Genomic DNA, 27,500 nt, shown 5'->3' with positions numbered 1-27,500 from the left:
CTTCAAACGCGTTTTTCTCGAAAGCACAATTTTGAAGTCAGTGGACATCGTCATTCGAAAACTACTTCACCGATTCTTTTCAAATTTGGAACATATTTTCTACATATAAAATACCAAACCCCAATGATTTTCTTTTTTTTTTTACTTTGGGGAGATTTTACAGATAAGAAATGGCGGATTTCTTTCGTGAAAAATCGTAGTTTTTACTTCAAACAGCCAGAAAAATTTCATAATTTTTTTTTTAAGTTAAATAAAACCGTTGGGGCCCAGAAAAACATCTATTAAAAGTATTTTGCTCTGATTTTTTGACTTTAGATGATTCTGTGCTGAGATACAGTGTCCACCGCAAATCCTGTTTTCTAAAAGGCATCCTCGATAGTGCTCCGTCACCGGCTCATTTTTTCAATATTTTTCTATGAAAAAATTACTAAATGTTCTTTTAACAATGCTTTGTATAATGCAAAATATTTGAATACATTTGTTTGAACGATAGCTCTAAAAAAAAATTCGTGAAAATGGTGTGTTGACAGTGGTTAGACCCTACTCTTTATTTAGTCTTTATTTTTGATGCTTCACGAAAAATGATGGACAGTTTGGTCTAAAAGTTACAACCATTCAGGGTTGATTTTCGAGAAAAAAAAACTTGGTTAGGTAGGAGAAAGTTGAAGTTGAAATATATTATTTAATATTGAAACAATTTTAACAAAAATATTTTCAACTATAGTATATACGTTTCAAAACTTGAGAAAAAATGGTGGAAATGTGTAAAAATTACAAAAGGCGAAAAAGTTCTAAAAATCTAATTTTTTAGTTTCTGTGGTTGCATAACCACATAATGCATAATTAAAAAAAAAAACTGTTGAATAATTTACTCCAAAGATGATTTTTTTTCTTAGAGCAAAAAATTCTTTTAATGATAAAGAATTTTTTTGAATTTTTCAGCGAAAAAATAGGCTTTTAGATGGTTAAAAAGATAGCACATTTTTATCATTTTGAATCTATGTTTTCTACAGAACTGAAGCCAAACCACTGAGGTTTTAGAAGTCAAATTGCATCAATTGATGTCGCGAAGTTGATGATGTTAGACTTTCTTAGCTTATCATTGGGTCACCTGAAGGAGATTTGCGTTCTAAAAATTGATCCTAAAGATAAGCCCACTGGCCAATAATTAACACTGCAGAACAAATTTCGTCGAGATTGCAGTGTGCTGTGAGAATTTTCAAAACATTTGAAACACACTATATAACGAAGGAGTTTTTTTCTGATTTGACTCTATTATTATCGAACAAACAAAACTTGACTACAAGGATAAGAAAAGACAAGGTAAACTGAATTATTCGCATAAATGTGCATCAGTCGCGGTCGTGAATATAGCAAAATAAAAAATATTAACTTATTTAGTTTAATTTGGGTCCAAAATAGGTCCAGAGGGTGGTCCAAAATAGAAGCCTGGTCGTCCAAAATACCGACCATTGATGATCGAAGAAACGCAATTGACAGTGATTGTTTTAAAAGAAGTTTTGAAATTGCTTAAGTTTTTCCGGTAGGTTAAAAATCCGAGGAATAGTTTGATTGATAGTTTTATTTTTGCTGGTTTCTTTTAATTTTTTCAATAATCTATAAAAAATCTGGCCTTATTTTGTTTGCATAAACATTTTGAAACTTCTTTAAATTCCCTATTTTGTATACTAATTTATCAATAATCATCTAACAGACCTTTCTTTTCTTTTTCAGGTAAGAATCGATCCCAAAAAAAGTGTGTTTGTTGTAAGTACAACAGAACTTTTAACGTTTGAAGAATTTTCTCATACTTTTATTTAGCTCAAACAGACCAAAATCGTTTAACTGTTAGGTGTGTGCTAATTTTCAAAGTGCTCCTTTTTCATAAGTTAATTTTTTTTTCTTCAAAAATTGCTACTTTCAAGCAGTGCAACCTTGTGCGGCACGGAAACTGTTTGCGCTCTGCTTTATCTGCTAATCGTGCCTTTTTCAGCTCAGCATGCAACAACAATTTCGACCAGTTGAATAAAGATGATCAGCCAGCAGCCTCCCCCAAAAAATAGGCATTCGACCCCCACGATTCTTAACGAAAAATCCGATCAAAGCAACCATTCAGTTTGACTAGTCTGTACCACCAGAGCAGTCTATGCGCTGCGCATGCAACCCCATCAAAGCAACCCGTCCGCGTTTCTGCTGGGGTTGGATTTTGGATGAACAACCAAGCGAGAGTGCATCTTCCATTGCAACTGTCTGACTGACTAGAAACCTATGTTAGAAGTAAAGGGTAGAGCGTGGCAAAACATCGAGGCTGCTCGTCCGCTCAATCAGAATTAAACCATCATCGCAAGCGCTAATAGATACCGCGGAAAGGCCTTGAAATGGGGAGAAGAGGGAAACCAGTAGGCTGATCGTACACCGCACGAATCTCGCTCAAGATCCACGTCCATCGTGGCATGGAGCCTATGTCTGAACCTACCCATGAATGTAAGCTCTAGGCCTTGGAAGAGGTTTCGCTTTCATTCAAATCGTGGCGCCGCTGCTCGATCTATGGATCAGCTTCGCGGTTGCGGTTTAGCGCGCTAGGTAATCTAATTTATTTGGGTAGATACCTACATACCTGTTACCTTGGTAGAAACCGAAAACTGTCACGTTTTATGCATGTTTTGATTTTTCATTTTCGATTGCGGCGCGTTTACCTTCTCATTACGCTAAATATGGCGTCGGCTTGCGGGTGAAAAAGCTTAAAAATTAATTAACCATTGCCGAAGGTGGCGTAGCGCTACCGTTAAAAAATATGGAGCCGTTCTATTGTTTGCCGATTTAAGGGCGTGGATAACGTGACTTAGTTTAGCTTATCGAAATCGATCGCTTTTATGCCAGTGAGGATAAAAGTTTCCCATTGCGAATTGTCGGAGCGGAAAAATGAGCAGAATAAGATTCGAAACAATAAATTTGACTTAACAAAAAATAAAACAAAAATGACACAAAAATGACACAAAAATGACACAAAAATAACACAAAAATGACACAAGAATGGCACAAGAATGGCACAAAAATGACACAAAAATGACACAAAAATAACACAAAAATGACACAAAAATGACAAAAAAATGACACAAAAATGACACAAAAATGACACAAAAATGACACAAAAATGACACAAAAATGACACAAAAATGACACAAAAATGACACAAAAATGACACAAAAATGACACAAAAATGACACAAAAATGACACAAAAATGACACAAAAATGACACAAAAATGACACAAAAATGACACAAAAATAACACAAGAATGGCACAAAAATGACACAAAAATAACACAAAAATGACAAAAATGACAAAAATGATAAAACGACAAAAATGATAAAACGACAAAAAAGATAAAACGACAAAAATGACACAAAATGACCTAAAATTCACACAAAAATGCCAAAAAAATGACACATAAATGACACAAAAATGACACATAAATAACACAAAAATCACAAAAAAATTTCAAAAATCACAAAAATTACAACAATTACAAAAATGACAAAAATGACTAAAATGACTAAATTGACAAAAATGACAAAAATAACGAAAAATACAAAAATGACAAAAATGACAAAAATTACAACAATTACAAAAATGACGAAAAATACAAAAAATACACAAATTACAACAATAACAAAAATTACAAAAATGACAAAAATTACAAAAATAACAAAAATTACAAAAATAATAAAAATGACAAAAATGACAAAAATAACAAAAATGACAAAAATGACAAAAATGACAAAAATGACAAAAATAACAAAAATGACAAAAATGACAAAAATGACAAAAATGACAAAAATGACAAAAATGACAAAACTGACAAAACTGACAAAACTGACAAAACTGACAAAAATGACAAAAATGACAAAAATGACAAAAATGACAAAAATGACAAAAATGACAAAAATGACAAAAATGACAAAAATGACAAAAATGACAAAAATGACAAAAATGACAAAAATGACAAAAATGACAAAAATGACAAAAATGACAAAAATGACAAAAATGACAAAAATGACAAAAATGACAAAAATGACAAAAATGACAAAAATGACAAAAATGACAAAAATGACAAAAATGACAAAAATGACAAAAATGACAAAAATGACAAAAATGACAAAAATGACAAAAATGACAAAAATGACAAAAATGACAAAAATGACAAAAATGACAAAAATGACAAAAATGACAAAAATGACAAAAATGACAAAAATGACAAAAATGACAAAAATGACAAAAATGACAAAAATGACAAAAATGACAAAAATGACAAAAATGACAAAAATGACAAAAATGACAAAAATGACAAAAATGACAAAAATGACAAATATGACAAAAATGACAAAAATGACAAAAATGACAAAAATGACAAAAATGACAAAAATGACAAAAATGACAAAAATGACAAAAATGACAAAAATGACAAAAATGACAAAAATGACAAAAATGACAAAAATGACAAAAATGACAAAAATGACAAAAATGACAAAAATGACAAAAATGACAAAAATGACAAAAATGACAAAAATGAAAAAAATGAAAAAAATGACAAAAATGACAAAAATGACAAAAATGACATAAATGACAAAAATGACAAAAATGACAAAAATGACAAAATTGACAAAAATGACACAAAAATGACACAAAAATGACACAAAAATGACACAAAAATGACACAAAAATGACACAAAAATGACAAAAATGACACAAAAATGACACAAAAATAACACAAAAATTACACAAAAATGACACAAAAATGACACAAATATGACACAAAAATGACACTAAAATGACACTAAAATGACACAAAAATGGCCCCAAAATGACACAAAAATGACACAAAAATGGCACAAAAATGGCACAAAAATGGCACAAAAGTGGCACAAAAATGACACAAAAATGGCACAAAAAAGGCACAAAAATGAAACAAAAATGACACAAAAATGACACAAAAATGACACAAAAATGACACAAAAATGACACAAAAATAACACAAAAATGACACAAAAATGACACAAAAATGACACAAAAATAACACAAATTGACACAAAAATGACACAAAAAAGGCACAAAAATGAAACAAAAATGACACAAAAATGACACAAAAATGACACAAAAATGACACAAAAATGTCACAAAAATGACACAAAAATAACACAAAAATGACACAAAAATGACACAAAAATAACACAAATTGACACAAAAATGACTCAAAAATGACACAAAAATGACACAAAAATGACACAAAAATGACACAAAAATGACACAAAATTGACACAAAAATGACACAAAAACGACACAAAAATGACACACGGCTTTAATGTAAAAATTTAAAAAATTACAAAAAATATTAAAATTTGCAATAATGAAAAAAATCCGCTTGAGTTAGCTTGGTTCCAAAGGCATCAGATATGTGTCTTGATGTTGTTTTCAACCAAGCTTTTATCAGCTGGAAAAATATTGAAATAGGTCCTCAGTGAAAGGGCTGATTGTGACTAAACTTCTGAATAAATATTTGCTGCAAAGATAAACAATTTGAACATTTGTTTTGTCATTTCTGATGACGCTTTTATGGTTATTTCAAGGTCTGTTTTTCTGTCAACGCCTTTGTTGGATTGTTTTTCCACAACGCTTAAAATTGAATGCTTCTCTCTTTGATTCTCAATTCGAATTCTGAAAATTCACATCTGATTCTGAAGCTTTTCCATTTTCTTTGAATTAACAGCTGTAAAAGAAGCGGGTTAATAACTGTCAACACTCTAGGCAAACCGTGAATCGATCAGCTTCGATTCAGGGTGCATCTGATTTAGCCGTTACGAGCAAACGAACCCCAAACTGAATAAAAACTTCTCAAAGGGCTGGTGACCTTTCACGAAGTAAACCTTTCGCGGTTTCGGTTTCGGTAGAACGAGACTTAGTAGGCTTGAGCCGAAATTCAAAACCGAAAACAGGTTCCTATGACGACAGCAGCTGACGACAAACGCCAGGACAGAATCGAGGTGGTTCATATTGGTGATTTGTTTTTTTGTCGTTGGCAACGAAAAGTTGTTACCCTAGAAGAGGACTGAAGACACTTTTTCTCTAATGTTTCGGGTGTCGATCGTCTGGCCAGGGTCGTCAAATTGTTGCCGGTTGCTATGTAGGTAATGTCATAAACAAATTGTAATGACCGGCATTATGCATCGATGCATACGATGTGCTCGGTTAATGGAACCGTGGTTAAATCGAGCGAAGGGTTTGATTGGTACCCTTCAGCATTTTTTCCTAACACACCAGATAAAGTTTTATTTTACCAGTTTTAAAAATTTGACAGTCTAGAAATTTTGATAATTATTGAGATAAAATTGTTTACAAAAGTTGGCCGAGCAATTCACCTCTGCACAAAAAAGATCAAAATTTGCCATTCGAAGACAGCTGTCCCATTTGTTTTTGGTCCTCAACCCAATGTGGCACACTTCCAAGAAGAATCGGCTAAATTTTATACCGTTAGGGCTCGAATATTGCTTCTTTTTCTAAGACAGGCCAGACAGAATTGCCCCTGCACCTCGATTTGTTTTCAGCACTGATCATAATAATAACTAAAGTATTGATTGAAGAGTCTCTAAATGTTTAGCATAGTTAATTGATAAGTCTTCCAAGAAATCGTTCATGTTTATAAATATTAATGAAACTTCCTCAAGGAATTTTTTTTGCAACAGGTAAATGTAAACAATCCACCAATGTTGCTGTGCTTCCAATAGATAACCGACACAAATTTCGCTATGCATATTCAATAAAGAGGCTTCTCGAAATTCGGCTTCCGTACGGTTAAAACGGCCTACTGACTGACTGAGTCTGACTGTGTGCTTCCGAATCGAAGGAAGCCCGGCGAAATCCGCTGATTAAAACCTTCCGTTTAATTGCAACAGAAGCTACCTACTCGGTAAATGTAGTAAGGTAGATACTACTGACTTTGTTCGATGCTTTGTGTAGGTACATGTGGCTAAGTTAGTCAGCCCTGTCTGTTGTCCGCAAGTAGGCAGCTTACCTAGCTACACTTTGTGTAAGTAAATGGTCGTTTGACCGGCTTTGTACGGTTCTTTTGTCGCAAATCCAAGTAGGCAATGCGGATATTTGCATACAATTAGATACCGAGTCGTCGTCGCCATTTGCTTGGCTTGCACCCCGAGGGAAAAACGGAACGGAACGTAGGGTGAATACTTACCAGTAGTTACCTACCATACCGTGTATAACCACACCGCACAGCCACGGTTTGGTGAATGGTGGTTGGTGTGTTTAGTGTAGACCGCGGATTTATGGTTTTCATGGCCTGCTGCTGCTGCTGTTGTAAATACATAGTAGGCTGGAAGAACAGATCGCACGAGTTTATCTGCGTACGTAGAATCATCACGCGGCTTAATCAGCTGACGGACGACGGAATTCAGCGGATTATGATGACGGGTGTCATCGCCGGGATTGTTGATTGAGTGAGACGCTCTCCGGCGTATTTCCGCTGGCTGGCTGAACCGGACGAGATCTGCCCGGGAAGATCGTCGCTTTTTGCTTCGTTGCGGTTGTTGTTGTTGTTGTGACGGATGAGTCGAATTTGTAATGCAACGCTAGCATAATTGAGATGTTCGTTTTACTAGCTTTTTTATTGGGCTTATACCTCTCCCATTAGATTGAGGCGACTCAAGCTAGACAATCTATCAAATATTGTGTGTATCGAATAGTGGCGCACTTAAATAAAAAACGGACATAGGTGCCGCTTCAATGTTGTTGTTTTTGTTGCTGAATAGTGCCGAACACATGATCTGGGCTGTGGACACTTGAAGGCTGAATCAATCAAACGGAGCCCCAAACCACTGCCATAGACACTAGTAACATTTCGCATTAAACCCACACGCAAATTTCGAACGTACTGTTTGTGTTCAAAGGAAATGGAGTGGTCTGTTTGCTAGTTTGTTTATTCCTGTCAAACTAGAACTCCAAATTAGTTTTTTTTCCATTTGTGAATTCTACATAAGAAAATTTAATCTGATCAAAGTAATTTTAGTATCTGAATTCAATTTCTATATTCTTAATTTTGTTTTCAAAATTCGGATTTACATAAAATAATTTATTTTTATTCAGAATGGAATTTTTATTTAGAAAACAAAAAACCTGTCATGGTTATTTTTATGGTTAACACATTCGTCGCCATGGGACCCATATTCGTGTGACGGGTGTATTTCCTGGAAGCCCCGTCACACCAAAAACGTGTGACGCTCTCTTACTCATGTTAGCCACTCAGTTTAGCTTGCAAAGATGGGAGCTCTCCTTCTTTATTTTGTCGCTACGAGAATTTCTTTGGGCCCGGCTAGTTAAACTACCAAAATCAGCGTGACGACGAACGTGTTAATTCCTAGATCGTTACTACTGGAGCCATCTATTGAAAAACAGCGGGAACTTAGTTGCGCATCTAATTTTTTTTTGTAGCGGCCCACCACACTCCCCCACACCAAAAGGCTCAATTGAGCCCCCTGGTAATGGACGCTACTGTTCTCAGCATGTCTGGCAGCAAAATAGTAATAAGAGTAAACGCGAGCAAATTTTAATCATGCTGAGAACACAAATATTTATAATGTCGTGCGAGGAAATGTATTATATAACTAAATTGACTACAATATGAAATCTCAATGGAAAATAATTTCCTTTGAAGAGATTCATTATTCGATATTTACTAATATACTATTTATTTATTGCTAATTTTATTATGTTATGTTCAATAATTTTATAAGATAAAATACAAACTACAAGATTTTTAAGAAAAATAATATTAGATATTAACGCTACAAAAGTACAAAAGGTAAACAAAACAAAGACTGGTTGATGATCGACTGTTTTAATGGTTCAATTTTTCTTTCAAAAGCTGTATCACTTTGGTTTTGAACATGGAACGATTGGTTATGTTTTTAATATCCGTTGGTAAGGTGTTGTATTTAGTAGGTCAAATAAATGAAATTCTTTTTTGCCCTAATGATGTTGTGGATCGGCTTCGTTGCAAGAAATCTGACTGGCGAGTGTTATGAGTCCGCAACCCCGTAGTAAAATGGAGGTTTTGAATATTTTCAATTGAGTGTAGATTATCATAGACATATACAACAGTTTGCAAATCACAGAGTTCAGATATTGGAAGAACGTTATGCGTTCTTAAAGAGTAAAGCTGAAGGGTAGGGAATAACAAAGGGAGCTTTAAGATGTTTTTCAAGCATCTATTCTGGAGCGTTTGAAGTTTCTGTAAGTGGGACAAGGAGGCTCTTCCCCATATCCTAATAAGGTAGTTCAATTGAGAGTGAATAAACGTAAAATAAAATTTAAAGAGAACATGTTGTGGAACAAAATTTCTCAGTTTCCAAAGAACACCGCAAAGAGGAGTAATTTTTTTTCCAAGTGTTCAATGTGACGATTCCATGAGAGAGTTTCATCTAAGTAAATTCCCAAGTATTTGAAATAACTAACTCTCTCAATAGTATTTCCATTCATAGCTGGGTCATTAGTACGAAGTAGCTTTTTATGCGAAGAACGAAACAACATGTATTTTGTTTTAGTATAATTTAGTGAAAGTAGGTTTCAATTGAAATATTTTGAAAGCAGTTTTAGGTCGTCTTCAATGTGCTGAATTATAATATCAGGTGAAGTTTCAGAATAAAAAATTGCTGTATCATCGGCAAATAAACGTGCTGTGCCTTTAAGTTGAAGGTTACATAAATCATTGACATATAAAAGGAAAAGTAATGGCCCGATATAACTCCCTTGTGGTACACCGATATCAATATTTCTTAATTCGCTTCTTGTGTTTTCAATAGCCACAAACTGCTTGCGACCTTCTAATACAAATCAACGAACGAGTCTGAAAAGTATGAGTTGAATTCAATTTTTGTAAATTTAAAGATTTTTAGTTGCATTCCACTAAAACAGACTCTAAAGAAATTAACTAGTCTACGCATGCTTCGAACATTCTTCTGATATGAAACGAAAAAATTATGAACATTGAAATGTCTTTGTACACTGGAAAAAAAATCTTTGAATTATCTGTAACATCAACCGTAATCAGATGTAAGTTATAACGATGTAAATGAACAAATGAGACCATATCATTTTTTATGCTGTTTTTTACTATTTGCGATACTAAAATGAATTGAAAGCGGTGGTCCAACAAGGTTTTTGTCACGAAAAATCCATATTTACCAGGTTCATGGAAGAGTATTTTCTAGAATCAGGATCCGGATCAAAAACAGGATAAGAGTTAGATTTATAATCCATGGTAGAATTAGAATCCGAATGGGAATCAAAATCATAATAAGAATCAGAATTAGAATCACAATCAGAATGAGAGATAGTGAGCCGGACAAATCCGGTCAATTTTATTTATAAACCTGGCAAAATCTGGGCAATTGATTTCAAAATTGACTACCAAAAATCTGGGCAGTATCCAGTTAAATTTTGTCAAAATCCAGAAATTACTCAACAAAAATCAAGAAAAAAAAAATTGAAAAAAGGCATATTTTTGACGTTCAAAAAAACGTTTCATGATCAATTTTTAAAAACTTGCTCAAAAAATTTCCTTTTGGAGGCATAAATAATTTTTTTTGATTTGCCAAATCTTCTATCATCTTATATAAAAATGAATGTGAACTCTTATATAATTGTTGGCATATCTATAGAACTTATTGAGCAAATGAAAAAAAAGAGAAGCGAGAGTACCTATTTAGATTCAAGATATATTTCTATGGTGATTTCGGCTCACGGGATAGAAAGGTGGAGGAAACTGCTCATAATTTTTTTCGCGTAACTCGAGAGCTTTCCAAAATTTATTACGGAGAGTGTTTGGATGCGAGAAAAGATTCAATTGACATTTGAGATCCCTCCCCCTTACGATGGAGGGATAAGATAGGGGGAGGCGAGTTCTGTTTATTTTTTTTGGCAGAACTTGAGAGTTTATCTTACAAATGGAACCAAATTTGACACAAAAAAATATTTCCAAAAATATCAATAGTTTTTTCTTGGAAACCACACCGGGTCAGCTTGTAATGTGAATAAATCATGGCAAAAATCCGGGCATTTTTCAATGAAATCCGGGCTACCGAGCCGGGCCAGGCTGTTCCCATTTTTTTTTTAATAAATATCCGGGCAAACCCGGATAAAACCGGGCATTCTAGTAGCCTTATTTAACCCATTTGGGGCATTTTTCTTCGATGGAAATGGTCCTTAACCTTAACCCATAAAAGTCATTCTGGACGATTTGGGTTTAGAAGTTTGGTTTTATAAAATCTAACCTCTACTCACTAGCTTAGCTATTCAGATCTGAGTCGCCAGTAACTCAGTTTCGCTAAAACATCCCCTACTCAAATCTGACTAAACAGCCTCTACTCAGAACTGTCTAACAGCATTTTTCGCGACAACTGTGTTGGGGATACTTAGAACGCGCGAATGATTCCGAAGCGGTTTTTCGTGGTAGAATAGTTAAAACCAGAATGATTACCAAGAAAAATTAAGGAATTGGGGACTTGAAGAATAACAAGTCGAAATATTGCACATAAACCTTTATTTAAGATGACATATTTTTTTCAACTATTCGCTTTCCGGTTCGCTCCCCGTCGGCCCGTTCTGCTGTTCCGAATTGTGAACCAATTTAGTTGGACCATCCCGTCCAGTGCACGCCTGGTTTGGTTTCCCGCGGACTTGGCCGGCGTCATCACTGGTTCATATTAAAGGCTGAAATTCTCAAAACAGTACAGTGCGATTGTGTTGCTCAATCCCAGCAATCTTTCACTTAGTTCATAGTGTTATGTTGATTATTTCGAACCAATTTCGGAACGCAGGCTCATGCGTAAGGATTCATAACATAATAAAGTACCTACTAAATGAAAAACTGTTTGTGGAAAATTGCCTTCAACCCCTAAATATGACTTCAAAAAGAAGACAATGATTTATTACCAAAATTTGCATTTTATTTGAACTGAAAAATATTTTCTTTACTCAATTGATCGGTCTACTTGCGCAATTTTACATGATTTTCCTTATCAATGTTATTCATTTCTGATCAACAGGTCACATATTGATCCAAATTCGGAAAACATCCCTTGAAACGTCGAAGTCAAAATACTCGGAAAAACCGTTGAATTATTTCATGGCACCGATAAAAAGGCGCTGCTCGCTCCATAATTGTTCATTCGAATGGGAACATACAATTTAAGATTCTGATTTCTAAGACCTTGGCGTCGCACACTAAGCGAGCTTCCAGTAGCGTGGGACAGTCGATTCGATCGACGACGAAAGAAGCACGGGTTGCACGTCTACGGGCTTAAAGAGTGTCGATGTCTATAAGACGGCATCGATTTTCGTAGCTTGGTAAGCGAAAAGGGTCTTTCAGTTGCGTAGAGCGTTTCGAAAAAAGCGCCGCTGGATAGCCTCGAGTCGGCACCGTTTCAATAGTAGGGGCACCAGACGGCGGATGCGTATTCAAGGATGGAACGACCAATGCTGCAATGTAGGCTTTTCAGGCAATACACATCCTTGAAGACCATCGCCACTCTAAACATGAAACCAGGACTTCTAGACGCTTTGTTGACTACGTAGTTAGTATGTGTCTTGAATTCCAGTCGAAGACAAGGATGACACCCAGATCGTTAATATGGTCCACTCGTACGATAGGCTCTTCTCCAAGGAAGTATTCAGCTGTCGCTTACGAGAAAATCTGATGACTGTAATTGCAAGCAGTTGATGTGGCACCATTGAGCGAAAAGGTTGAACTGATTCGGCGGAAAATAAATATCGTCGTAGTCGTTTACGGTGTAAAACAGTTTAAGGTTATCAGCATAGCAAAGTTTTGAGCTTTGCAGGAGTGAAAGCACGTCGTTGAAATAGATTAGAAAAATAATCGGCCCTAGATGGCTTCCTTGTGGTACACCGGAGGATGCAGTGAACTGCCTGGAAAAGGTATCTTCCGTTCGAGCAGTCAATTTGTACCCAGACAAATAACTACGAAACCAGTCAAGTGAAGTACCATCGAACTTTAAGCATCCTACTTTCCCTATGGCAATTTGGAGGTTCACCTTGTCGAATGTAGATGGCGTCAGATTGAGATTTTCTAGAAAAGATTGTGCATGAAGCACAAAAGAAGTGAACGTTAGAAAAGTTGCTTATCGTGGAGCGTTTAGACAAAAATCCGTGCTGATCATTAGAAATGTTATTCTTACAAAACGAGAAAATGGGATCCAGGACCACCAGTTCAAATAGGTTGGCTATCGAATGGAGCTGAGATTCCCCGGTAGTTGTTGATATCTCTTCTGTCACCTTTTTTGTGAACTGGGAACTTATAAGACTTCCTTCCACAGTAAATGGAAGGTAGCTCTGTCAAGCGAAGCTTGAAAGATAATCCAATAAAAAAGGCGTCCGAACCCGTAAAAAAGGAATTCTTGAGCTTCCCCGCTGCTTTGGAGATGATTGCATCTTCGATTTCAAAACCGTTTAATGAAAAGTCCAGTGGCGAAACGTTCTGAAATGCTAATGAAATGGGGTCGAAGCTCTCAAATAAGACCAACGTTTTCGATTGGCCAAGAGATCTGAATAAAACCGAAGCCGTCTATTGAGTTCAAGTCTTAAATTGTAGCAGAGTACCCAACTGTACCAAAGTCTTCCAATAAGATTGAAGTTCCAAACTGGAGTGAGCTCTTGAACTAGACTTAAGTTTGAAACTGGACTGAAGTCTTTATTGAAGTCTTAGTTAGGTTTTGCTAGAATTGTCAAATAACCGTTTATTGTTTTTTTTTATGTTAAACATTTTGGAAAGATTCGAACATCATAATTTTTTATCAGTCGGATAAAGTATGTGCTTATAGATTTCTGTAAGAATATCCAGTTTTATGAAATTACTAATTTTTTTTTATCAAATACAGTTTTTTTCTCACTTGTTTCGATAAGATTCCAATGTGCTTGTGCTGTGTTTCGAATTTGAAATTTCTACCCAGAATTTTAGTTTACCATCAAAGTCGCGACATTGATTCAGCGCTAATTGGATGCAAAAACAAGGCTCGTATGGATATTTCGTTTCATCTCCTAAATATTAAATGTCATCGCGTTAGAAGGGATCGGCGAACCGAATAACACCTCGGCATAAATTTATGCACTAAGGCTGCCTGACTTGACTGGATAGCTGGCCCAACTTTACGACTAATATGCTATGACATAGACATACATACATACTCAGATGATGCCGGTGATGATCCGGACGTGCCCACGTGTTGTATTGCCGGGTAGGGCTTCGTTTTTTTGCTTTCTTTTCATCTTCCTCTATGGATACATAGAGGTGTCTTCTCTTTTTTTCTGAGCGCCTATGAATGACTGCAGCAGCCCTTCCGAAGTGCTCACGATGATGCACCGCATGGAAAATGTCATCCCATTCGCTTGCATGATGATGCAGCAGCCTAGCAGCAGGAGAGCACCGGAGACGATGAATTAATATATCGGTATTATGTCACTGGTTGCAGCAGGTGCTCGGAATCACGTTTCAGGAACTCTTCGACGGCGCTGGGGCTTTGCGGATCTTAACGGACGACCATTAAGGGAGTTGCTCCAGTCGTTATCATTAGAAAAAGGCCAGCGAAACCTTTTCAAACATTTTTTTTACTTCCGCGTGGTTTAATTCTCACGGTTCACGATAAATGTCATCCGAAAAGCTACTAAATAGGTACATATAAACAAAACGAAAGCGAAAAAAAAAACGCTCAATCAAAAAGTGATTCCGCAATGTCTGAGGAGTGGTGACCCAGTTTATTCGACTTCGAAAAAAAAATCCATACTCACCCACGCTCTGTCTCTTTTGATCAAGAGTCGTAGCATTAGGTTGTAGATTCGCCAACAACTCCATTCCGTATCACGAGGTGTGAATTTAAATATCACACACCCAACCACTCGCCTTCATCTGGTTGAATTGGAATCTCCCAATCAACACAACCGGCTGCCTGCCAATCGAGAATTCCGGAGCTTTTTCGCGAACCCCACGACATTTATGGATCATTCACCATTTACTCCCACAAATCCGCGAAAGCAAAGAAAAAAAAAATGACGGAACCACCAGAAACCTACCGGTTAATGTTTAGCTTTTTGGCCCAACTCGAAGCCCATATCGAATGTTGTTGTTGGTATTGGCCGGTCTTTATTTATTTTTTTTCCTTATCCACACGACGACGACGACAAGTAGGCCTCGATTTCTGGTTGGAATTCCGTGTGACGCAATGGACGGAAAATATCGGACAAATGCTTGGGGTCTCTGGCTGCCTGGTTGGGTGGTGGGTCAGAAAAAAAATACGAAGGAAGCGGGACGACAAGCAGGCCATGCGGCTCTCGGCTGGACGTGTACAAGAGTACTGAAAACCGGTGTCTGTGATTGTTTTCCATCGGGGAACGGTGGGTTTGATGTACGATTTCATATCAATTTGTTGATTTAAGATAGTATACTTAATGGACGGAAACTCTAGATAATTTAGAAAAATAGTTAATCATATTAAAATAGATGATATTACGATTGATTATGGAGTTAAAGCCTACCCGATCAGAAGAGAATAACAAAATTATATCAAGATGAGATATTATGATTTAGATTTCCCGAATCATCATCAGAACTGAAAGTAATAATAATATAAATGGATTTTTTTTTACAACGTTAGCTAAATACAATGCAGTTTTTTTCTAACTTCTCAACGAGAGAAACCAATCCAAAATATGAAAAGATAATGTTTAAATTAACGTGTTTCTGAGATTCTTACGAAGCAAGGTAACATGATAACAATAATTTTGCACAATTTCCTTAGAAAGGCATCATTATCAACTTAAAGGCTCATAAACTGATTTTTTTTCTTAAACTTCTTTGGCCCGGGATGTCAAAAAGTATGAGAAGTAAATGTGAACTTTTTGGACACCGTGTGGATTCTTAGTCTATCATCTCTCGAGAAAATATACTTTTAGCTTTCCCTGTAATATATGATGGAACGAAGAACCTATAAGCACCTTGGTAGGTTCATGACGATATGAACGATTTTGAACGTTCCAGGTCATTTGATGATCGGTTAGATCGACGACAACTTCGCTGTGGCTTAAAAACCTTCAGTAGGTTGCCGGGAGTTCATGAATTTCCCAAATAGTTTCCCGGCTAAATCATGCCCTCCACCTGAATCTGGTCTTCTTTCGGTGTTTCTAAAAGTCTCATTTTCCACTCGTGCTGAGCCCATAACCTGCGGATAATATCAGAACCATTTGGCTTGAAATCGGGCCATCGGATCAGAATCACTGGTCATTTCGCCGAAGTCAATGTATCTGAAGAGAATGGTCGTTTAACTGCAGGAAGGTTATTGAGCTTTAGGAATGTCGGTCATTTTTAAAAAGGACATCAAACTGTAGGAAAGTCGCCGAGCTATTGAAGGACATCAAGTTTGAGGAAGGAGGTTGGACTGTTGCAAGGTCATTAAGCTGGAGGAAAGGTCTCTGACTTGAGGATGGTCGTCAAGTGGTTTCCATAGATATAGTTATTTCTTACTTTAGATCCGATCATTTTAAAAATGTTTTGCATAGCATTTCTTTTCTTTCTTAGGCAAGCTTCATAAAATTCATTTTGGAATCGAAAGTAACACCATAGACTTTAGATTTTTTCACTGTTGGAATGGTAATATCACCCACAGTTATCTCAGGAATATGTCCTCGATGAATACGATTCTGACAAGTGTGCAAAAGTTGACATTTTTCTATCGCAACTCGGAAACCGACAGATGTAAGCTAGTGAATTGCTTTTAAAGCGACTTTCTGAATTTATGTTCTAAGTGGTTATTTTTCTGTTTTCTATAAGCTACCAACAGGATAAAGTCTGCTTCATTTAATATTGGAACAATTTCTTTTGCTCATTGTGGCGCTCCTAGTGGACGGATTTGGAAACTTTGTTCACCCACGTGTCGGGAAATTCATTACCTTTCACCATGTATTTATGTCATAACACCAAACGATAGCATTTTGTAAACAACCGCCATGAAAGCCGAACGGAGAGATCAAATTGTGCACAGTTTTCTTGAAAATCCATTGTTGTCGGCATCGAAGCTAGCTAAACAGCTTAAAATGCCCAGAAATACCGTATGGCGTGTTATCAAGCAGTACAAGGAAACATTGACGACGGCTCGGAAGCCGCATTCGAAGCGTCGGAGTGGAACTGTCGACCGGAAACTGCGTGGGAAAGTCATCAAGGCCGTCAAGAGGAATCCCAATCTTTCAGACCGCGATTTGGCCAATAAGTTCCAGGCCGCTCACAGTACGGTGCGACGAATTCGTCTCCGGGAAGGAATAAGGTCATTCCGAGCTAGCAAACAGCCAAATCGGACGCTGAAGCAGAACAATGTGGCCAGAATCCGTGCTCGAAAGCTGTACGACCAAGTGCTGACCAAGTTCGACGGACGTAAAGTCTGCTTCATTTAATATTGGAACACAAACAATTGCGTGTAGATCAGTCATTTATTAACGAATTCATAATTTGTTTTTCATACAAATGTAGCATTTTCTTTACTCTTTCATAAAAAAAATTAAAAAAATTATTCATTGCTGTTTCGAAGAAATTCTCGTACTCGTACTCGTAAGAAAACTGTGCACAATTTGATCTCTCCGTTCGGCTTCCATGGCGGTTGTTTACAAAATGCTATCGTTTGGTGTTATGACATAAATACATGGTGAAAGGTAATGAATTTCCCGACACGTGGGTGAACAAAGTTTCCAAATCCGTCCACTAGGAGCGCCACAATGAGCAAAAGAATTTGTTCCAATATTAAATGAAGCAGACTTTATCATCGACATAAGTAATAATTTTGACATTTGTAGGGATAACTTCAAAAATAGGATTCATAGCTACAAGGGAAAATTTTACCGAAAGTACTGATCCTTGTGGAATGCCTTGAGCTCGCAAAGACGAATAAGTTGATCCGATTCGTAATTGTCTAAAACGACCTTTGAGCGCAGCAATTCTTTTCCAAATTGTGGACGAATTGGTGCTTGGATTCAAGCCATCAACAAAATCAACCCAACTACGATGTTTAGCTTCTTTTACAATTTTCCTCGTTTTGTTACGATTTTTTCGGGATATAACTAAGGCTTTCTGGAAATCAGGGTGGTGCCTTGGAGCATTCAGGGCATTTCGGGAAATTTTTACAAATTTATTTGCATAACCAAACTGCAAGCACAGAACACACTGGAGTGGGCTTGGATAATATGGACGGGTTTTGATTTTCGTAAATCCTAATGAGACTTTTTCCAGTACCGTGTTGCCTTGCAGGGTTAGTCAAATTGTATAGGTTGATAGAGGCTTTGATTTGTTGTTCGTATCCTTCTTGCAAAACCGCTTAACTTCAACCACTCGTTGCTATCTTAAATCTTCCAATAACTCGTCGTCACTGATGTGGAGACCAAGGTTGCCGAAAAAAAAAATCTGTGTTTTCGACAAAATAAATTCTCGAATTCTGTGTTTTTGCTCTTTCTGAGACAACATTCAGTGATTTTCAATTAAACTTTCTAACGTTATTAGTAATGCTGTACAGTACAAAATATGAAGAAATGAGGCCTAGAAATCCATTTTAATGCAGCTCTACCCATTATGGGCCCTAGTCTGTGGGTACGCATGTTTTAAGTGATTACCTATATAGACTGTAACATTTTACTTCAAGAGCTTCCCAAAGTGATAAATGTTATTCTTGTTATCATGTTGAAAAAATTAATCTCCATTTATGTAAAACATTGATTTAACGTTAAATTCGATTAACCTGACGTTTGACTTGAGTACCTGGCAGTAAAAACATGGAATTATTTCTCGAAATTCTGTGAATTCTGTTATTTTTTTAATATTCTGTGATCTGTAACAGAGATGTGATGTGATGAAAATTTTCTCAAAATTCTGTAAAATTTCAGATTTTTCTGTGATTTTGGCAACTTTAGCGGAGTCCATACTGACAGCTTATTATGCACTTACGGATATTGAGTGTGTTATGATAACAGATCGTAATAGCTGATCCATCAATCAAATTTTTCAACTGCAGTAATTTCTCAACCTGACTACTTTAACGCACCTTCAGCACATATCTGGAGCCTTTAGCCTCGGAACGAGCATCTTCTATTTTCTTCCCTACTGCTTGCCCGATATACCTCTTGATAATAAAAGGATTATCAGGCAATCTCTCATTCTAACTATCAACTTTCAACATGAGAACTGATAGCTCTCCGTTGATCGAGTCCATCCATAAAAACAATTTACGGCCAGAAAAAATGCTATCATCGGTTTTTGAAACATTGGCAGAGGTGTTCCAAGCAGCTCGGAAACTGTTTTCGGGATCAGAAATAGAAGAACCTTCTCCCGCCAGTTCACAGTCGTAGTTGGCCGAAGTCAACCACTAGCCTTTACACTCAACAGTGAAGGCTTAAGGAACCACTTCTAAGCAAATCGATATCTGTCACTCACTCGTCACACACAGGTTAGGTATTATCACGTTTTTAAACCACGTGATTTTGAAAGTTTCATTTGTGAAATAAATAGTTTCTCATTTAATTTTTCTTGTGATATATTCTTTAGTTCTTCTTGCGATATAAAAAACTTCAACTGTACAATCACATCGCCTTCGCTCAGAAATATTAAAAATTAATTTTCAATATATTCAAGACAGAATGGTCGCTCAGAAAACTCAACTGTACTCATTGATTGCTGAGAGCGAACTGGATAGTTACATTGTATGGTATGTGTAGGTTGAAAACGGGCTCCATCAAGCCATTATTATTTACAACTAGCTGATCCAATGTTCTTGCTACACGTTTCAAAAATAAATTAATTTTGAAAAAGTTTTATGAATAAAGCATGAATCACCATGAATCTGGACGCACTGTTTATTATACCATTGCGCTCCTAGTTGTTGGATCTGGAATGTTTTGACAGTACTTTGTTCGGAAATGTTTCCTCTATCAGTGCTGAAAATTTCATTACGATTCGTTTTGTTCCAAAAAAGTTACACGTGATGGAAGCCGCGAGACGAAAATAAATTTTGGACACTCACGTTAAAAACCGACGTGGTCGGGTTAAAAAAATCGCGAAATCGTTAAAAATGCTCAAATCAACCGTATGCAGCGTTCTCAAACGTTTCCGTGAGATGCATACTATCGATCGGCAGGTTCAAACCAAGCGTTATAGTGGACCTAAGAATCAGAAACTGCATTTGAAGGTGTTGAAAACGATCACGGCAAACACAGGGTAGTCGGACTACGTCATCGCCAAGAAATTCAACGTCGACCGGTACACCGTCAGAAGGATTAGTCTCCGCGAAGGAATACAATCCTATCGGGCCAGTAAGCAACCAAACCGGACATTGAAGCAGAATTTAGTAGCCAAAGGACGTGCCCGGAAGTAATACAACAAGATTCCAACGAAGTACGACGGATGCATCCTCATGGATGACGAAACGTACGCGAAGATGGATTTTGGGCAGCTTCCTGGCCAAAAATTTTATAAAGCCACTGCCGTGGTCGGAGTGATGTCCCCGCCAAGCTCAAATTCTTTTTTGCCGATAAGTTGGCAAGAAAGTGTTTGATCTGGCAAGGTATTTGCAGCTGCGAACGAAAAACCCCGGTTTTTGTGAAAAACAAGACCATGGACTCCGAAATGTACAAGGAGGAGTGCCTTAAAAAATGTTTTTTTTTTCGTACAATAGATCTCACAAAAAAACAGTAAAGTTTTCGCCAGATTTGGCATGCTGCCACTACAGCTCCCCGCGGTGCCGGCTGGGGTGCGAGTAACCTAAGCGAAGATCGGGTACCCAACCCCGGTGGATGCTTTGGTCGCATGCAGACTGAGAAGGTGGCCGCACGCGTCTGTTCCCCAGGTCAGGGGCGGCGTGCAACAACAACCGAGCGTCTGTTCTCCAGGTCAGGGGCGGCTCAAACAGCGTCTGTCTTGCAGCAAGCGGCTGAATTTATGAAATGCGGCTCCCGCCAGCTAAGTCCAAGATGGCAGCCCCATCGCAGGATAGGGACTTTAGGCTAACAACCTACTGCTCCCGATTCATAACTTGTTACGGAATCCGAAAGAAATGACCGATCTGGAACTTTGGCGACGACGACATCAACCCACTCAACTGCCCTCAATTCCGCCCTATCGAAAAATTTTGGGCAATTGTCAAGCAAAAGATGAAGAAGAATGGTAGGACGACTCGGGAAGCAACAGAGATGAAGAGATTGTGGAACAAAATGGCCGCTATGGTCAGTGAATAGGGTGTCCAAACTTTGATGAGTGGTTCTAGACGAAAAGTTCAAAATTTTATCAAAAAAAACATCGAAATATTTTTTTTCTTATTTTTCCTTTGAAGTGCAATAAAAACCCTACATTTTGATTATAAAACTTTTTTTCTTTCGTTTACATAGCTCCGAGATAGACGCGTCCAGATTTGTAGTGATCCATGCTTTATTGATTTAATTATCTTCACTTTAAATCAAATTTCATCCAAATTGAGAGCTGCAGCTGGATTTTCGAATTGCAATACATAGGCACATCATTTCATCTTATTTAATAAATCTTGATATCTAAATTTGATTTTCAAGATCTCAAATCTCTTACTTTGTTTTTTGTGGACTTCATGAGATCCTCAACTATGCTAAAATTGGAATAAGTTTTTTTTTAAAGACATACACCGTCTTAGCCGATTTAGGCTTTACAGACTGAATAAATGACGTGGACAACTTAAGATTGACATTTAACACCCAGTACCGCGATGGGAATCGAACCCATGCCATCAGTGGACCAGCGATTACCGTCTTACCACGCTAACCACTCGACCAAGACGTTCTCTACCCTCTCCCTCTTAGAAGTTGGAAGGGCTCATGAGCTACAACAAAATTATTGTTTTTATCTAAAAAATGTCACATTTCGAATTTGATTCCAGCTTCAAGTCCGCCTCCTACTTTCCTCTTACCATCCTTCCTGCTTGAAGGAAGTAGGCGTTACAAATTATTATATCCACTTTTTCGGACTCAATAAAACTCTCATATCAAATTTGGATCCCTTGGTAAATAAGTTCTTAAGCTATGCGACAAAAGTATATGAAACCCCCTAAGCCCCCCCCCCCCCCCCCCCCTCCTATCTTCACACTACAAAGCAGAAGGGTTTATAGAAACATATTTCTTATCCAAATACCATTCCATGCTAAAATTGATTCCATTCCCTTGATAGTTTTCAAAATATTCAGAAAATTGTAAAGGAGCCCTCTCCTCTTTAATATCTCACCACTGGAAGAAGGCAGTGGTACCAAAAATCTATAGAAACCTTTTTCGCACTAAAATACTCTTCCATGCCAAATTTGGTTCCATTTGCTCCAACAGTTCTCTAGCTATGCAATAAAAAAAGTATTAGAGCACCCTTTCCCTCCTATTATCTCAATAGAAAAAGTGAGGGGACTAAAATAATCATTGAAATATTTTTCGTATTCATGACAAATTTGGTTCCATTTGCTCGGTTTGTTCTCCTTTTATACAATTAAATATATAGAGGGATCCTTCCCTCCTTTTCCTGATTGTATTGAGGGAGGGACCTAAAAAAAACATAAAAACATTTCTTGTACCCAAATATCCCAGTTATGCACAAAATTGTAAGAGAGCTGCCCTCGTCTTTTCCTATCTCTCCTCTGGAAGGAGGATTGGGTGCAAAATATTCATTAAACTATTTTTTAAACCCTTATCCCCCCCTCCCAGGCCAAATTTGGTTCCATTTGCTTGATTAGTTTTAATATTATGTAAAAAATTGTAAGGGAGCACCCCTCCCCCCTTCTATCTCACCACCACTGAAAGAAAAAAGGGGTCTTAAATAATCATAGAATCATTTATCGTACCAGAATGCTCTCCCATGCCAAATTTTGTACCATTTGCTTGATCGGTTTTCGAGTTATGCAAACATTTGTCTTTTGTGTGTATGACCCCCTATCCCCTTTCTGTAAGGGGGAAGGGTCTCAAACCATAATAGAAACCTTTTCCGGCCTTCAATCTTCCTACCTGCCAAGTTTCACACAAATCGTTCAGTGGTTTCCGAGGATATAGGAAACAGACAGACAGGTTTGTTTTTTTTTAGATTTTCAAGGCACTACGATCTGTCTCGAACACAATGAATTGATGTAGGGGAACATGACCTATTATGCGCCACCTAAGCGAATCGCTGATTTTCTATGTATTCCACGTACAAATTGTGTTGAAAATGGGTGCAATCGTTGAAGAAAAGTGTTTTCTACAAATGCCTATGATATTTTATTACTCAAATTGCTATAGTTGCTTCAAAAACTTGATTTTAAAAATGCATATTCAAAGCCACAGAACAAAACTGTGTTGCAAATACGCGCCGCTGTGTATTCAATATGCGTCTAGCAGCCGAACACACCCGAAAGCAGCCGAAGACCAAAAACACACCAATACTTACAGACACTTTGACTGAAAAGAAAATCAAAATGGACTAATCAAAATTTTGAAAAAAATGAAAAGTAGATTTGTTCAGCTGAATAAACGCTCAAAATATGGTTTGAGACTTTTTGTTCATTTTCAATGAAAATTGGCCTTTTTGAAAAATTTATGCTATTTTCAGCCTACTACGATTGGCGCGTTATAACGAGCGCATGGGCCGTGATAGAACTTACCTATAAAAATCATACCTTTGCGAGTTCAGTATGATTTTTAAGCATAAAATTTAGAGTTTAGATTTTCTTCTATCGATGTGTCAGAAAATATTGTCTTATTCGTTTTTCTTTGCTTGGTGACACCTTATTGAAAGTGTTTTAAAATTTAGATCAAAATGATGAAAAACCTAAATTGTGAAATTATTACGACACAGGGGCATTTTAAGGAAAAATTCATACTTGCCATGACCATTCACAGCATTTAAAACAAATTGGTAATATTTTGCAAGCTTAAAATGTTTAAGATTCTTCAAAACAAAGGTGGCGCGTATTAGCCACATGGGGCGTTATATGAACTTTTCCCCTAGTGGTAGAATATTTAGAAGTGCATTTAGAGCCTCGTTTGATATGTTTCGCATGGCGCCAGTTATGGATAGCGTTGCTATTCTTTGAAGCTCGCCAGTTTCTTCCGGGACCATACTAAAGAGGCATATGAGATTAGAGTGTTATTATAGCTATAAATATCCAACGGATGATTTTCGGCCTTATCCCCCATTTTTTTTCTATTCCTTTGGGACAGACCCACAGAGCTGGTGTAGCCTTGGCTATTACAAGTTCTATCTGTGGGTTCCATGATAGTTTTGAGCCTAGTATAATTTCTAAATATTTCGCTATCCTTGGTCCATTATACAATTCTGACTCCATTTTTGAGACGAACCAGTCAAAGGTTTCTTTGATAAAGACATTTAAAAAATTGTCAGCTTTTTTCCTTCAATTGATGTCGTATTCTCAGAAGAATTGACGGAACAGGAAAAAGTTTCCCGAAACTCGAATCCCTTCTCTGGATCGATGTTTTTTTTATTTTAAAAGTTTAACTCGAGAAGCCCCACCGTGTCCCAAAAAAGCAATGCTTCGATGGTCGATAACTGGTTATAAATGTGTAGAGACCTTTCTCGTACCTTGTACAGGCAGGGGTGGCAAACGAGAGCAAAACAACAAACCTGTACCAATGTAGGTGCAGGCCCAGGTAAGGCAAGAGGTTATCAGGTAGGTACCCAAAACGTGTGTCCATCAGCCGCACTTCTAGCAGTCTTCCAATATGTAGGAGGGTTCTGGTACCTGTAATGTTTCGAGGAGAAAAGCCAGACTTTAAAACCGGAGGGGGAATGTGGAGGTCGAGCGTGGAAACGTCGTGTTATTCAAATGGATTAAATGTTGCACTCCCTCTTCTCTTTTCAACTCACCCACTTAAACAAATATTCGCATGCCTCCGGTCGGAACGAACGCAATTTGCTTACCGGGAGGTCCGCAAAACTGCACCCGGGTACCCTAACCCAGCTAATACAGGGTGAAATGTAGCTACGAATCGAACTTTGTGTAAGTTTCAATTTCCGCAATGCACTTTAGTTAGCGCGCTTTTTCGCACTAACGGCTTTAACGGGGAACCTTCGAACAGGGTTGGAATTGAATTATGTTTGATAAAACTGTTGATAGCTGCTGACAGCCGCAGAACACGTGTTAGTTCGGAAAATTTAAAGGCGACCTGAAGTATTTTGACTTCATATGATTTGAAGGTTTCTCCAATAGAATTATAACAATATGCTTTTTTGAGTGTCACTTCAAAAGATGTTGAACAAATCAGATTTTCCCTTCAATTTATTTTTGATTCAAACCGTAAACAAAATGTTTCGTTGATACCGAGCGCAAAAGGCCTAACTCTAATGAAAAGCTTCAATATTGTGTCTTTTTCGGTGTCTCATCCTGATGTTAGACTGACATCAAGCAGGATGTTCTACGAATTTTGAACATAAAATTGGAACAGAAAATTGGCAGCAACAGAACATGGGAAAATAACGAGCCATATTTTCCCTTCTTTCGAGGGCAAGGATTATTTTTTCTCCTGCTTTTCTGGAGTGAAATATCTTGAATGTCAAAAATATTAGCGAAACTGCTAGCAATAGAAAAGGGCTTAATCTCCATAACTTGGAAATGTCACAAAAAAAAGGCACTCACACTTTGTGACCTTCCAGGGCAGCTAAAGTGCCTTCCACACACAGCCTTGGCTGATTTCCAAATTTGCGCAAATGGTATCTTAATTAAGCATCCACCCCCTCAAAGTCGAACACCTAAAAAAACGACTCATGAAAACACACCAAGAAATGAATGATTTCCAGCACGGGGAGGAGGACGAAAATTTGGCACTCTCGTCGTCGTCGTCTTTGTCGTAGCGGTAGCACATAACCTTAACAGGCTTTGGTTGGCATTCATATTTAGTGGTTTACCAAAAGATGCCTGTGTTTTTTTTTGTGTGTTTTCGTGTATTTTTGTAGCAAAACAACCAGTAGGAGGCCTAGAAAATTTAGAGTCTAAAACCAAAACCGGGCGGCCTGCTAAATTCTCTCTAGGCCTAGGACGACGAACAGTTTTCTACAACTTGGCCTACTTTGCCGCTGCTCTGGCTGCTTGTTATTGCTAAATTATGATGCAGATCTGCAGCAATGCAATGGTGCTAGCTGTGGTGGGTTGTGTTGCATGACTGTCGAAAAGAAAATCCATATTTCTTAGTTGACAATTTTGTCGCATTTCAAATTGAGGCAGCAAGCGAAGGCTGCATGCAGCTGGTGCAAAACTTAGGGGCAGAGTTATCGGTGTTGTTTCTGCTCTAAAGAACATTTGTGGCCCCGAAATAGTTGTAGTCCAATAATTAATGCCGGAGGGTGGGAGTTTTCAAGGGTTGAGAAAATTCAATAAGCACATATTTTTGATTCATTACCCAAAAACAAGTGGTATCAATTACCAAAAGGATATATGTTTTTCTCAACTGTTCATTTCTTTTTTTTGCAGATTACCACAATTGTCTTATCGAGTTCAAATTGAAGGTGAGTTAAAGTGATACTAATTGAGCTTGGATTGTACGAAACATAAAGGTTGGTCATTAATTTGAGAAAAAACAACACGATTTGAGAACAAATTTGAACGAGCAAATTGATTTCCGTCCCGAAGCTGATTCACTATAACAGACATCTAACTCGAATTACTGACAAAATTAACAAGAAATGACAACAATGACAAAATTAACCAAAATATAAAAAAAAATCACAAATGACAAAAATGACAAAAATGACAAAAATGACAAAAATGACAAAAATGACAAAAATGACAAAAATGACAAAAATGACAAAAATGACAAAAATGACAAAAATGACAAAAATGACAAAAATGACAAAAAAGACAAAAATGACAAAAATGACAAAAATGACAAAAATGACAAAAATGACAAAAATGACAAAAATGACAAAAATGACAAAAATGACAAAAATGACAAAAATGACAAAAATGACAAAAATGACAAAAATGACAAAAATGACAAAAATGACAAAAATGACAAAAATGACAAAAATGACAAAAATGACAAAAATGACAAAAATGACCAAAAATGACAAAAATGACAAAAATGACAAAAATGACAAAAATGACAAAAATGACAAAAATGACAAAAATGACAAAAATGACAAAAATGACAAAAATGACAAAAATGACAAAAATGACAAAAATGACAAAAATGACAAAAATGACAAAAATGACAAAAATGACAAAAATGACAAAAATGACAAAAATGACAAAAATGACAAAAATGACAAAAATGACAAAAATGACAAAAATGACAAAAATGACAAAAATGACAAAAATGACAAAAATGACAAAAATGACAAAAATGACAAAAATGAAAAAAATGAAAAAAATGAAAAAAATGAAAAAAATGAAAAAAATGACAAAAATG

At 36.8% G+C, this 27,500-nt stretch overlaps 1 protein-coding gene across 6 annotated transcripts in view; it reads left to right on the top strand.

Annotated features, from left to right (window-relative positions):
* Window positions 1-27,500, top strand: part of LOC129743830 (beta-1,4-glucuronyltransferase 1-like) — a 202,433-nt gene that overhangs the window by 47,431 nt on the left and 127,502 nt on the right. For all 6 annotated transcript variants that reach the window (XM_055736030.1, XM_055736033.1, XM_055736032.1 and 3 more), the window contains one exon: window positions 26,564-26,598. The gene's annotated coding sequence lies outside the window, so the exon portion shown is untranslated. The remainder of the gene's footprint in view (window positions 1-26,563; window positions 26,599-27,500) is intronic.

Source organism: Uranotaenia lowii, chromosome 2 (assembly GCF_029784155.1).
Source record: "Uranotaenia lowii strain MFRU-FL chromosome 2, ASM2978415v1, whole genome shotgun sequence".
In the NCBI taxonomy this organism is placed as follows: domain Eukaryota; kingdom Metazoa; phylum Arthropoda; class Insecta; order Diptera; family Culicidae; genus Uranotaenia; species Uranotaenia lowii.
This window is presented reverse-complemented; position numbering and strand designations above follow the sequence as displayed.